A 12,910-nucleotide genomic window follows, 5' to 3' on the forward strand; every position below is an offset into this window, starting at 1 on the left:
CCACAGGAGGCTCGATACGTTCTCTATCGGCCCTGTGGTGGCAGCACAACAGCTGGTTTAAACCTCAGGCTCCTTAATGGACAAGTAGCAGAAGGTTGAGGGCATTGTTACCCGGTCTTAGTCTGCATGAATGAAAAGGTATGTGTGGCCCTTATTCTTTTTTTCATCATCCCCTCTCTTGGGGAAAGCAGCATCCTGGGTTCTCTGCACAGCTGACCTCAAACCACTGCAGGTAAACCATGTTTCCTTGTATTCCTAGTATTAAATTAATACTGTCACGTCCCCATACCCTGACGAAGTGGTATTGGGATCGTCCTAACCTAGATTTCCATCTAAAGGACTCCAGGTCAACTTTCTAGGACGAGTCACACTTCACTCCTTCACACACTAGCTTACGTAGGCCGCGGTCCTTGCAGAGCAAGGCACTTGCAAGGTGCAGGGACTCCTTATCTTGAGTTCTACACACTCAGATACTGAGTCCCCGGGCAAAAGCCAAAGCCAGTACGGCTGGGACTTACCACCCTACCTAAGGGTTAAGTCACCCTCATTAAATAGCGTGGTTTGTATTTCGGTTACGGAACAAATGGCAAATTCGTAGATAATTTGTATTTTTCCTAACCATACAAACCTTAGCTATTTAATCAAACTTGCCCGCCAGCCCTGTCCCCCGGAAAGTCCTACCTCTAAGCAAAGTGAGCTATTCACTGGTGTGTGAGGGGGGGAGGGGTAGCTAGCTACCCCTCCCTACCCCCTCGCTAACTAGCGAGAGGGTAGTAAACCCTCGTTGAAAATCTAATGGCTCGCCGTTTCAGCTACGCCGACCCTCTTAATGAGAGAATGCCTTGATGAAGTCATTAAGCTTCAGCACGGCATTTAATTCCCGTGCTGAAACTTGGTGACGGGCAAGAGGGCTCTCGAACTTGGGGAAATTGCTCCCCCAGTTCGAATCTAAATTTCTCTCTTTTACCTTTTTCTTTTTCTCAATACTACTTCAACCTTATCCTAATTTCACAAACTTTCTTTAGTCTTGCTTTCCAAACTCTATGAGAAAAATTTCCCTCATTATATGTGTGTATATATTATGTACATATATATTTATTTATTTTTTTTTTTTTTCTTTTCTCCTATGGCTTGGATGTTTTCACATCCATTGTAGCCCCGGCGGGGATGTTCATACATCCTTTATTGCTGCCTGCTTTGATGAGTGGGAGGAGGTATCGCGGTTGGGAGGTGTTTGCATTCAAAGCTATATATGAGAGTATTGGATGATTTCAGCCATCCCGAAGATGGTTTGGACCTTTTTGGCGGAACTATTCTCAAGTGTTGGGTCTTCGGAATCCAGGGGGATCCAATGCTTGGGGTAGGACTCTCGGCTTTTGGCCGGAAGCCCGTCATTATAGATATGGGGAGGATGATTCCATAATTTCTTGGTCTCAGTCCTAACAGGCGGGTTCAGCTTACACCTGTGCCTCTATATCTGTTTTGATGCTATCCTTCGGGTAGGGTATGGAGTGGACCATCTGGGAAGTATACTCTCATTGTGCCGATAGTAGAGAGTGCAAATTTCCTTTCCGACGCGTGATGGCCTAACATTCTCGAGCAGGTACATCAAACTAACTCTTTTCCCTCTCTTTACTATAATGGAATCTTTAAGGAACGAACCCCCATCCCCTGGATACGCTGACTCTCCCCCGGCACTGTTGACGACCTCTGCTAATGTGATAAGGGATAGCTCTGTTGATGACCTCGGAACGGGAAAGGACCATTCTACTGATATTTCTAAATCGAGTAATTTGGGTAACACGAGGAAACTTCGATTCCTCCATGTTACACAAATTTCAATAGAAACAAATTATGATGATCTATGTAAAGCATTTGAATGCTATGGATGCATAAAAGAAATAAGGATGAAACTTGAAGCTGAAACTTGGGATTCATGGATATCTTATAGTAGTTATGACGAAGCATTTAGTGCAATAAGTAATTTGAATAATATTAAAATTAATAACTTGAATGTCGCGGCTGCTCTCTGCGATAAGGTACCAAAAGATTTAGATGTGTACAGGCCTGCCGATTGGTTGGAAAAAGGCACAGATTTAGTCATGCCCTCCCAGAGAAATCCAAAACCACCGATGTGGCTTATAGCTGAATCAAAGGGGGTTACAGGGAATTATTTTAAAATATGCAAATTGATTCAGAAAAAAGTAGGAACTATTGCACCAGGCGATATATCTCGTTTCGGAAAAAATAGTTTCCTTATCCATGCCAAATCCAGTACACAGTCGGTAATATTGTCCAATATGAAAATAAATAATGATGACATTAAGTTAGATGTCAAACCCCACCTAAATTTTAGCTACGGAAGGGGCGTAGTTTTTAACAGAGACCTATATGATTTTACAGAGGAGGAGATACTGGCCATGTGTCCATTAAATGTTTGGAAAGTTCATAAAGTCCCAGGTACATCAATGATAATCCTTACGTTCCAGGATGCTGATGTACCTTTTCATATTATTATCGAGAACGAAAGGATTAAAGTAAGACCCTTCAAGCAGAAGCCATTGCAATGCTTTAATTGTTTTAAATTTGGGCACCCGTCCAAAGTTTGCAAAAATGAGAAGATGTGTGGTATTTGCTCCAAATCTTACCATGGAGAGTGTGCACTTGGAGCCAGGTGTTTAAATTGCAGCTCGAATCACAAATCCACAGACAAGATTTGCGAGCTATATAAGTTGGAGGAAGCTGCCCTCAACAAATCAAACTTAGAACACATAAGTGTGACCCATGCCAAAAGACTATTAAATAAATCAAATACATATGCTAAGGCATTAAAATCAAACCAACCTAGCACTGCCAATAGCTCAAAAAAAAGTATACTATCTGACAAAATGTCAAATAACGAGGTAACCTTATCACCTCCTGAGGCTTTACCACGGTGTATTAACACTAGGTCATTGCCCATTGCTGTACAGCCTTCAGCCGCCATTACAAAAAGTAATACAAACCTCTCTCAGGCCATGTCCTTGCCTGATCTGATGGAGGTTCCACTTAAGACTAACTTACCTGATGCACCTGTTGTGGGAAAGGTGCAAAAACCTCGAATCCCACCATCTATTAATCGCAAAAGAGAGAGACCTCCATCTCTCTCTCCACCCTCCATTAGAAACGTTAAGGTTATGACATCAAATAAATTTGATGTTTTGTCTGTTGATGTTTCTAATGAACCAGAAGATGGACTGAATAAATCAGAAATTCAAGTTGAGGTTCACCATCCACCTCAACAAATAGATAAAAAGAATACAAAGAAAAACACCAACGTTAAACCCAACATAACAAGACCACCTCTGAAGAAACATACTGGTAATAATGTTACATTAAAAACTGCTAATGGGAAGACCTCATCCAAGATGTCTTCCAGAAATAATCCATAATTTTCTCCTCCATTTTGCAATGGAACTGTCAGGGTTTGAGGGCGAAATATGAAGAACTTAAGCTCCTAATTCATGAGCATTCCCCCATAATTGTATGTCTACAGGAAAGTATGCTTGATTCTAACACTCCTAGTCCTCGAGAGTATGTTAGCTATAGAACACCATATAATCAACAAGTAGGGAGCCATGGCGGAAGTCTCATGTACATTCGTCGAGATGTTCCCCAAATACCCATGTCTATACGTACAACCCTGCAGGCAGTTGTTGTACAAATTGATATAGGGAGAAAATATACAATATGCTCTCTGTACTTACCTCCAAATGATAATATTTTATATGATGATTTAGCAGAGGTCATTCAACAACTCCCTCAACCTTTTCTCTTACTGGGAGATATGAATGGTAGACATCCTTTATGGGGTGATGTTTTGGCCAACACAAGGGGCAATATTATCTCATCAATTGTGGAGAATGAGGATGTGGGACTCCTTAATACCGGAGAGCCCACACACTTCCATGTTCAGACAGGTACTTTGTCATGCATTGACCTTTCAATTGCAAGCTCTAACTGCCTTCTTGATTTTGATTGGAGGACATTAGATGATTGGCATACTAGTGATCATGCACCAATCATTATAAACACCAACAAGGGTCCGCCGTTGCAAAGATTGCCACGTTGGAATCTAGACAAGGCAGACTGGGTTAAATTTTGTGAGCTAAGTGAAATCGAAGGGAGAGCAGAACAGTTTGAAAGTGTTGATGATGCCATAGACCTACTGAATGGAACTCTTCATACAGCAGGAGTCAATTCAATTCCCAAAACAACAGGGTTATTCAAACGACGACCAGTCCCGTGGTGGTCTTCAGAACTAACTGCACTCCACAGAGCCACAAGAAGATCTCTAACACGATTGCGTAGACGCAGAACTGATGAGAATTTAATAATGTACAAGAAATGTAGAGCGCAGTTCCGTCGTGCCATGAAAGAAGCAAGGCGCCAGTCATGGATGTCTTTTGTTTCCTCTATTAACAGTAGAACACCACCATCTTCTGTGTGGAGGAAAGTAAAAAAGATAGCTGGCAAATTCACCCCCAACCCACCACCAGTGTTGAAGGTGAATGGCCAGTATGTAACTGAAGCAAATGAAGTTAGCAATACCCTGGCTAATCATTTTTCAAATGTATCCAGCAAGTGTGAAGGAGCCCCTGGTCACCAGTATAGGAGCACTGAAGAAAAGAAAATTTTAAATTTTGCAACAAGAAGGGAAGAGTCGTATAATTCTCCTTTCACTGAAAGAGAATTTGATTCCGCACTTGCTCATTGCAACGATACAGCCCCTGGACCCGATGGAATTCCATATGCAATGATTAAACATGTACATTTTAATACAAAGCTATTTATTTTAAGCATTATTAATAGAATATGGCATGATCATAGCTACCCAAGTGTTTGGGAACTAGCCATTATTTTAGCCTTTTTAAAACCCGGTAAAGACAAGTTTTTAGCAGCAAACTATCGTCCTATTGCATTGACATCTTGTTTATGTAAAATCATGGAGAAGATGGTCAATGCAAGGCTGATATGGTACCTTGAAAAGAAAGGTATTTTATCACCGATTCAATGTGGATTCCGAAAAATGCACTCAACGACTGATGTGTTGATACGACTTGAGTCATCTATTTGTGAAGCCTTTGCTTCCAAACAGCACCATGTTACAGTATTTTTTGACCTTGAAAAGGCATATGATACCACATGGAGATATGGTATTCTTGAAACCATTCATGAATTGGGATTGAGAGGAGAGCTGCCACTATTTATTCAGGCATTTCTTTCACGTAGAGTTTTTCAAGTGAGAGTGGGGGAAACTCTATCAGAGAGTAAGTGCCAGGAAGAAGGAGTTCCTCAGGGTAGTGTGCTGAGTGTAACCCTTTTTGCACTAGCAATTAATGGGATATCCTCAGCCATTCCCCAGGATGTTCTCTCAACACTATTTGTGGATGATCTCTCAATATCATTTGCTGGCACTAGAATGGCAATGGTTGAGAGAAAAATCCAACTCTCTCTTGATAAAATTATCCAGTGGGCTGACATGAATGGATTTAAGTTCTCGACAAGTAAAACTACCATTGTCCATTTTTGTCGTATCCGGGGAGTACATCCAGACCCGGATATATACATTAAAGGTCAACGGATACCATGTGTATCGGAAACCAAATTTTTAGGTTTGATATTTGACTGTAGACTTACATGGGTTTCTCACCTAAAAGCGCTAAAAGCTAAATGTGTTGAAGCTCTGAATATCTTAAAAGTATTGTCCCATACATCATGGGGGGCAGACCGCAATACTATTTTAAAATTATACAAGGCCTTGATTTTTTCCAAAATTAGTTATGGTTGTGAGGTATATTCTTCAGCCACCCCAAGCCGGTTAAAAATATTAGACTCGATACATCATGCAGGTATTAGATTATCTACTGGAGCTTTTAAAACCTCGCCTATCCCAAGTCTCCTTGTTGATGCTGGAGAGTTACCTCTAGACCTTTACCGAATGTCTTCCATTCTTCGGTATTGGTTTAGATTGCAAAGACTCCCTAGCTCTCTAGCCTTTCAGACTGCAAGCCTTGTAAGACACGCATCATACTTTGAGTTGCACCCAAAATCTCCTCAACCTTATGGCTTTCGGGTGAAACGATTTTTAAATAGTCTGGATATAATTAGAAATAAGGTACTTCCATTCAAGGTATCATCAACGCCTCCATGGAAATTACCTGACATATCTTTTTGTAAATACTTTATTGGAGTTAAGAAGAATATGACTGACTTAGAATCCAGGTCTCTTTTTATGGAACATGTCGAAGAACATAGGGGATCGACTTTTATATATACTGATGGCTCCAAATCTGATGCTGGCGTTGGATTTGGAGTACATAGTAATGATTTTAATTGTAGAGGTGCACTTCCTCTAACAGCTTCCATATTTACTGCCGAACTGTATGGCATATTAACCGCTATTGAGAAAATAGCTTTGGAAAAGGAGGGTAATTTTACAATTTTTAGTGATGCAAGGAGTGTTCTTCAAGCTTTAGAAGTTTTTAATTCTAGTAACCCTCTAGTTTTAAAGATTTTAGAATGGCTTTTTATTATTGGACGGAAAGGTATAACTGTTCGATTTTGTTGGGTTCCAGCACATGTAGGTGTGTCTGGGAATGAGAAGGCAGATTTACTGGCGAAGAATGCGGCATCCGAGTTGCTACCAAGGAGGTATCCCATTCCATGTAACGATCTCCTACCTTACATCAAGAAATTGGTTTGTGATAAATGGCAACAGCACTGGGACAGTCAAGACGGCAATAAAATGAGGGAAGTAACAAATATCATATCACCTTGGAGGTATAACATGATTCCCCGAAAATGGGAGACGACTCTTTGTCGTCTCCGTATTGGTCACACACGGTTGACACACGAGTTTCTGCTGAAGGGCCAACACCAACCGTATTGCGAGGACTGCTTAGTACCTTTAACAGTGAGGCATTTGTTGACCGAATGCCCTAATTTTACTAACTTAAGAAATAGATATCTGTTTGAGGCTCGAGGTGAGGATGGCAGGTTTATCCTTGCCAAGATTTTTGGACATGATGTGTCTTACTATGCGAGCGGAATTTTTAGATTTATTTCAGAAGCAGGTCTTCTGAAATCTATTTAACTATTTTAATGACTTCTTAATTTTTATGGTTTTAATCGAATTCTCTTTTAATTTTCATATACAGTAAATGGTATCGGCGTCAATGACCTTAGATGTCAGGATGCCAGAAAACTTTCAATCAATCAATCAATCAATCAGCTACGCCGAAAGTAATACCCTAATTAAATAGCTAAGATTTGTATGGTTAGGAAAAATACAAATTATCTATGAATTTGTCATATTTCTTGTTAGAGCTTAAAAGAAAGCACAATTTCTCCTCCTGAACCATTAAAGGGTATAGGAGTATGTTGGCAGCAGTCTTTAGGCATAGACATTTTGACCTCTCGAATAATAAGGACCTTCAGGATCTCCTTAGATCCCTTGAAACCTCTAAGAAACGTCAACAAGATTCACCAGCCTGGAATTTGGACGTGGTTTTAAAATTTCTTATGAGTAACAGATTCGAACCCTTGAACTCTGCTTCTTTTAAAGATCTGACTTTAAAGACTCTATTTTTAGTAAGCTTAGCTACAGCTAAAAGAGTCAGTGAGATTCATGCTTTTAGCAAAAACATTGGCTTTAAAAATGGGAAAGCTATATGCTCCCTGCAGCATGACTTTCTAGCCAAGAACGAACGTCCTTCTAATCCATGACCAAAATCTTTCGAAATTGCTAACCCCTCTGATTTGGTGGGTGATGAAATGGAGAAGGTCCTGTGTCATGTTAGAGCTCTAAGGTTCTATTTAGACAGGACTAAAAGTTCAAGAGGCAGTTCAGAGGCTCTTTGGTGTGCCGTCAAGAAGCCTTCTTTACCTATGTCTAAAAACGCCTTATCATATTTCATAAGACTTTTAATTAAAGAAGCCCACACACACTGTAGTGAGGCAGATCTTAAGCTTTTAAAAGTTAAGACTTATGAAGTTAGAGCTGTGGCAACCTCTGTGGCTTTTAAACAAAATCATTCTCTGCAAAGTACAAAGTATAATGGATACAACATTTTGGAGAAGTAAATCTGTATTCGCATCACATTATTTAAAACGTGTCCAGACTCTTTATGAGGACTGCTACACTTTGGGTCCATTCGTAGCAGCGAATGCAGTAGTAGGTGAAGGATCTACCACTACACTCCCTTAATCCCTAGTACCCTTTTCTTCTCTTGGAACTTATATATATTTTTAGGATTGGAGGAAATTGTTAGACAATCTTCCACAATCTTTGATTTAGTCAGGTAGTCATTTGTTCCTTGAGAGTGCTCGGAACAAGGGTATTAGTTGAGGTCCTGTCAGCATTAGGTTATTCACCGTTTGACAGCTCCTAGAGTTCTTCAGCCCCCTTGGTGGATCGCTGGTTCTCGAAGGATAGCAGACTTATTAAGGCAGAGAACCATTGAAATCAGCTTCCTGAATAGGTACGAACCCTTAAGATGAGAAATTCGTAGATAATTTGTATTTTTCCTAACTATACAAACCTTAGCTATTTACATGGGGTAATTACTTCGGCGTAGCTGAATGACGAGCCATAAAAGTTTTAACGAGGGTTTACTACCCCCCCCTCACACACACCGGTGAATACTTCACTTTACTTAGAGGTAGGACTTATCTTGGGGGACAGGGCTGGCGGGCACATATGTGTAAATAGCTAAGGTTTGTAGTTGTATAGTTAGGAAAAATACAAATTATCTACGAATTTGTCCTTTGTTCCGTAACTGAAATACAAACCACGCTATTTACATGGGGTGACAACCCTTAGGAAGGGTGGTAAGTCCCCTGCCATACTGGCTTTGGCTTGCCCGGGGACCCCGAACCCGAGTGCGTAGGAACTCAAGAGGTAAGGGGTCCCTGCTCCTCGCTGACAGCTGTGAAACTGCTGCGGCCTACGTAAGCTGTGTGTGAAGGTGAGAAGTGACTCGTCCTAGGAAGTTGACCTGGAGTTCTTTAGATGGAAATCTAGGCTAGGACTCTCCCAATACCACCTCGTCAGGGTATGGGGACATGACAGTATTACATCTTAATACTAGGAGCACAAGGAAGCATGGCTTACCTGCAGAGGTTCGAGGTCAGCTGTGCAAGGAACCCAGGATGCTGCTTTCTCCAAGGGAGGAGAGGATGAAGAAAAGAATAAGGGCCAGGCAGATCTTTTCATTCACGCAGACTAAAACCGGGTAACAATGCCCTCAACCTTCTGCTACTTGTCCAATAAGGAGTCTGAGGTTAAACCAGCTGTTGTGCAGCCACCACAGGGCCGATAGAAAACATATCGAGCCTCCTGTGTGTCACGTCTTGCAGGTAGTGGGCCGTGAAGGTGGTCTGACGCTTCCACACTCCAGCTTGAAGGACCTGCGTCACTGAAAAGTTCTTCTTGAAGGCCAGGGACGTAGCCACGCCCCTGACGTCATGCGCTCTAGGGCGACGTGACGGAGGAGGGTCAGGATTCAAGGCCAGATGTATTACCTTGCGAATCCAGGCCAAGATGGTATTTCTGGTGACCCTCCTTTTCGTCTCCCCGGTGCTCACGAACAAAGCTCGCACCTGGGGCGAACTGCAGCTGTTCTTTTAAGATACAACCTCAGACTCCTGACTGGGTACAGTAGGAGATGGTCTGGGTCATCTGTTACAGAACAGAGACTCAAAACCCGGAAGGAGTCGAACCTTGGGTCCGGCACTCCCGGGTTCTGAGTCTTGGCAACAAACTTAGGGACGAAGCTGAACGTTACCTCCCCTCATCCCCTTGAATGGGCGACGTCGTACGAGAGACCATGAAGCTCACTGACTCGCTTGGCCGAGGCCAAAGCTAGCAGGAAAACTGTCTTCCAGGTAAGGTGGCGATCAGAAGCCTGGCATAATGGTTCGTAGGGAGGTCTCTTAAGAGACCTGAGAACTCGAACCACATTCCATGGAGGAGGTCTCACTTCCGACTGAGGGCAGGTAAGTTCGTAACTCCGTATGAGAAGAGAAAGTTCCAGCGAGGAGGAAATGTCCATACCTTTAAGCCTGAAGGCAAGACTTAAGGCTGAGCGATAGCCTTTCACTGCCGAGACTGAAAGGCGCATTTCCTCCCGCAGATAAACGAGGAACTCCGCTATTGCTGGTAAAGTGACATCGAGGGGAGAGATACCTTCCACGACACCAACCACAGAAAACTCGCCACTTCGCCTGGTAGACTCCTGCGGATGACTTGCGCAGGTGGCCAGACATCCTGTTCGCAACTTGTTGCGAAAATCCTCTCTCTGTTAGGAGATGCTGGATAGTCTCCAGGCGTGAAATCGAAGCGAAGCCACGGCTTTGTGGTAGATGTTGGAGTGTGGTTGTTTGAGTAGCTCGTGACGTGGAGGGAGCTCCCTCGGAATCTCCGTGAGGAGTTGCAGAAGGTCCGGGTACCACACTTCATGATGCCACAGCGGAGCTATCAAGGTCATTGAGAGATTGACCGATGTTCTGGTCTTGTTGAGTACCCTCCTCATCAGACAGAACGGGGGAAAGGCGTACACATCGACGTTGTCCCACCGTTGTTGGAAGGCATCTTGCCAGAGAGCCTTGGGGTCCGGGACTGGGGAGCAGTACAGCGGGAGCTTGGTGTTCAGTGTCGTAGCGAACAGATCCACCGTCGGGGAACCCCACAAAGTCAGGACTTTGTTGGCTATCTGAGGATCCAAAGACCACTCGGTACTCACTATCTGCGTCGTTCTGCTCAGACTGTCGGCAAGCACATTCCTTTTACCCGGAATGAAGCGAGCCACTAGTGAAATCCAGTGGACTTCGGACCATCTCAGGATATCTACTGCAAGATGGGATAGCTGTTCCGAAAAGGTACCTCCCTGCTTGTTGATATAAGCCACCACCGTGGTGTTGTTGCTCATCACCACCACAGGGTGGCCCGCCAGGACTTGGGGGAACTTCTGAAGTGCCAGGAACACGGCCTTCATTTCTAGCAGGTTTATGTGAAGGTACTTTTCTGATTTTGACCACAGGCCTGAGGTCCTGTGGCTCAGAACGTGGGCCCCCCACCCTTTGTTTGATGCGTCCGAGAACAGCATCAAATCTGGGCAAGGGACGAAAAGATCCACTCCCTTTCGTAGATTCTCATCTGCCACCCACCAACTGAGGTCCGCCCGTTCCGCAGGTCCCATAAGGATCAAGGTGTCCGGGGAGTCGTGGCCTTGACTCCACCGGGACTTGAGTCGCCACTGGAGGGATCTCATCCTGAGGCGACTGTTGGGAACGAGACGGGTCAGGGAGGAGAGGTGGCCGAGGAGACGAAGCCATGATTGGGCTGGGAGTTCTTCTCGATTGAGGAAGGGTCTCGCGACCTTCCTCAGCCTTGCTATCCTTTCGTCTGATGGGAAGGCTTTGTGGAGATTTGTGTCTATGACCATGCCTAGATATACCAGTTTCTTAGAGGGCTGCAGGGAGGACTTCTCGAGATTTACCACGATCCCTAGATCCTGGCAAACTTCGAGGAGTTTGTCGCGGTGGCGAAGAAGGGTTGCCTCCGAGTCCGCTAGGATCAGCCAGTCGTCCAGATAACGAAGGAGACGGATGCCGATCCTGTGGGCCCACGAAGAGATGATGGTGAATACTCTGGTGAACACCTGAGGGGCTGTGGAGAGACCAAAACACAGCACCTTGAACTGGTAGATCTTGTTGTCTAGGCAGAATCTTAGGTACTTCCTTGAAGACGGATGGACTGGGATCTGGAAGTACGCGTCCTTCAGATCCAGTGTAAACATGAAGTCTAGTGGTCTCACCGCAAGTCTGACCGTGTCTGCCGTCTCCATGCTGAACGGAGTCTGCTTGACAAACCTGTTCAGGGTCGAGAGGTCGATGACTGGTCTCCAGCCTCCCGACGCCTTTTTCACAAGAAAGAGTTGACTGAAGAAGCCTGGGGACCTGTCTACAACCTCCTGGAGCGCGTCCTTCTTCAACATGGTCTGGACTTCGGCCCGAAGGGCCTGCCCTTTTGCCGATCCCATGGCAAAAGAGCTCAACGACACTGGACTCGCTGTCAGGGGAGGTAGAGAGGCTGTGAACGGGACGCGATAACCTAGAGTGATCACGGAGACCGTCCAGGCATCCGCCCCGAGTTGCTGCCACCTTGCTACGCAACTCTGTAGGCATCCCCCCACTGGTGGACATGCAGGGGGATTGCCAACCCTAGCGTTTCCGGCCTCGGCTGGTACCTCTAGGGTTTTTGCCTCCCCTGGAGGACTTCTTGCTCCTTCTGCTCTTGGCAGGAAAGGGCTTAGACACCTTTAGCTTCGCTGTGGTCGTCTTCTTTGTGTCCTTAGCTGGACGGAGCTGCTGAACCGCTGGGGGTTTGTAGGGCCTCGATGTCAGGGCCCTGTGGATGAGGGAGTCATGGTTGGATTTCCTCCACCTCTCAGCGGTGAGCTCCACGTCCTTAGGCTCAAACAGGCTCTTACTGAGGACGGAAGAGTGTCTGAGCCTGCTAGCCTCTGCACTGGGGACCTTATGATGGAACCTCTCGGCCACAGCGTCCCGACGCTTGAGGATCGTATTGGCCCACAAGCTCGAGACTTGGTGGGCCAGAAACTCAATGGTCCGTGTGCCCGAGAGTAGGAAATTCTCCAGCGCTTTCCTGGTGCTTTCTTTGGAGAGGTCCTCGGACCGCACCAGGATGCCCAGAGACCCCAGCCAGATGTCGAGCCACGAAGTTGCCTGCATGGCACACTTGGTGACCTTCTCCTGGCTTAGGATCTCAGTGGCCGAGAAGGACACATGCCGTTTGGAGAGTCTCTCAAGAGGGACTCCCCTGTGAGTTCTTCCACAGAGTGGTGTA

The sequence above is a fragment of the Palaemon carinicauda genome, chromosome 11, assembly GCF_036898095.1.
Source record: "Palaemon carinicauda isolate YSFRI2023 chromosome 11, ASM3689809v2, whole genome shotgun sequence".
NCBI classification, from domain to species: domain Eukaryota; kingdom Metazoa; phylum Arthropoda; class Malacostraca; order Decapoda; family Palaemonidae; genus Palaemon; species Palaemon carinicauda.